General features: G+C 27.6%; 1 non-coding gene across 1 annotated transcript; it reads left to right on the forward strand.

Annotated features, from left to right (window-relative positions):
* The first annotated feature begins 964 nt into the window (after nucleotides 1-964).
* On the forward strand, nucleotides 965-1,075 carry LOC142538153 (small nucleolar RNA R71). The gene has a single exon (XR_012818692.1). It is a non-coding gene; the product is annotated as a small nucleolar RNA R71 (small nucleolar RNA).
* The last annotated feature ends 506 nt before the right edge of the window (nucleotides 1,076-1,581 follow it).

Genomic DNA, 1,581 nt, shown 5'->3' on the forward strand with positions numbered 1-1,581 from the left:
TGATTTATCATTCACCATATTATTCTTAAAATTTAAGGTATCATCATTCTCAAAAGTATCAGGATTATCATCCTTACTCTTTGATTTTAAATGATCCTTGTTTTCATTACTATATGGATCATTAACTATTTTACCACTTCTAATGGTAATAACAGATTTTATTTGATCAATTTTTTCATTTTTTAATTCTTGATTTTGATTTTTAGGATTAGGTTGAGGTTGAGATGGAAATTTTCCTTTTTCATGATATTAAGTGCAGATGCAAATTTTGCAAAGTTTCTTTCAAATTACTCATAGATTGACTGTTTTGAATATTGATAGACTCTTGCTTTTGGATAAATGCATGAATTACATCTTCAAAGTTTTTTCTTGGAGGTGTAACATAAGGAATATAACCTTGATGATTTTGGTTATTTTGAAAATATTGTTGTGATGGTTGAGCATTATTATCATTCCTCCAACTAAAATTAGGATGATTTTTCCATCCAGGATTATATGATGGTGAAAAAGGATCTAGTATTGGTTTTTTATAATTGTTAACATAATTTGCTTGTTCATGGAGATATTCTTTAAATGAAGGTAATGTTGGACAATCTTTTGTAGCATGATCATGTGTATCACATATATGACAAACAATTTCTTGAATACTTTTAAATTGACCACTCCTTTTCATTTCTAATGACTCAATTTTTCTTCCTAAAGATCCAAGTTTAGCTTGCATATCTATATCATCTTTAAGATAATAGATACCACTCCCATTTGTTGAATTATTGTTTTTAGTTGTTGGTAGTTCTATTGTGCCTATATTATCCCAATTTTGAGCATTTTCTGCTAATGAATCCAAATATTCCATAGCTTCATTTGGGTTTTATCTTCAAAAGTTCAATTACACATGAATTATATCATTTGCCTATCTTTAGGTATTAGACCTTCATAAAAGTGAGAAACTATTCTCCATGTTTCAAAACCATGATGTGGGCATGTATTAAGTAATTCTTTATATCTATCACAACATTGATAAAACATTTCTCCTTGTTTTTGAGAAAAAATTGTAATTTGTCTTTTAAAAGAGTTTGTTCTATGGGAAGGGAAAAACTTTTTGAGAAATTGTTGTTGCATTTCTTCCCATGATCTTGTTGAACTTGATCTTAAATTTTGTAGCCATGTTTTAGCTTTATCTTTTAAAGAAAAATGAAAAAGCTTTAATCGAACTATATCCATGCTACAATTTTGATCATTATAAGTGTTACAAACTTCCTCAAATTCTCTTAGATGCAAATATGAATTTTCAGAATCTAAGCCATGAAAATTTGGTAAAAGTTGAATAATTTGAGGTTTGCAGTTGAAATTAGATGCATCAGGAGGAAAAACTAAACAAGATGGGGCACTAGTTCTAATAGGGTTCATATGGTGCCTAAGTGTTCCTAATTGATCATGTTCTTGATTATTATTATTATTATTATTATTATTATTATTATTATTATTATTATTATTATCATTATCTTGATTATTTGAATTATCATCCATGTTTAAATTATTTTCAGATACTCGAATAAGTCTACCACTTTTTTTTCGACTCCA

This window comes from Primulina tabacum, chromosome 2, assembly GCF_025594145.1.
Source record: "Primulina tabacum isolate GXHZ01 chromosome 2, ASM2559414v2, whole genome shotgun sequence".
Classification (NCBI taxonomy): domain Eukaryota; kingdom Viridiplantae; phylum Streptophyta; class Magnoliopsida; order Lamiales; family Gesneriaceae; genus Primulina; species Primulina tabacum.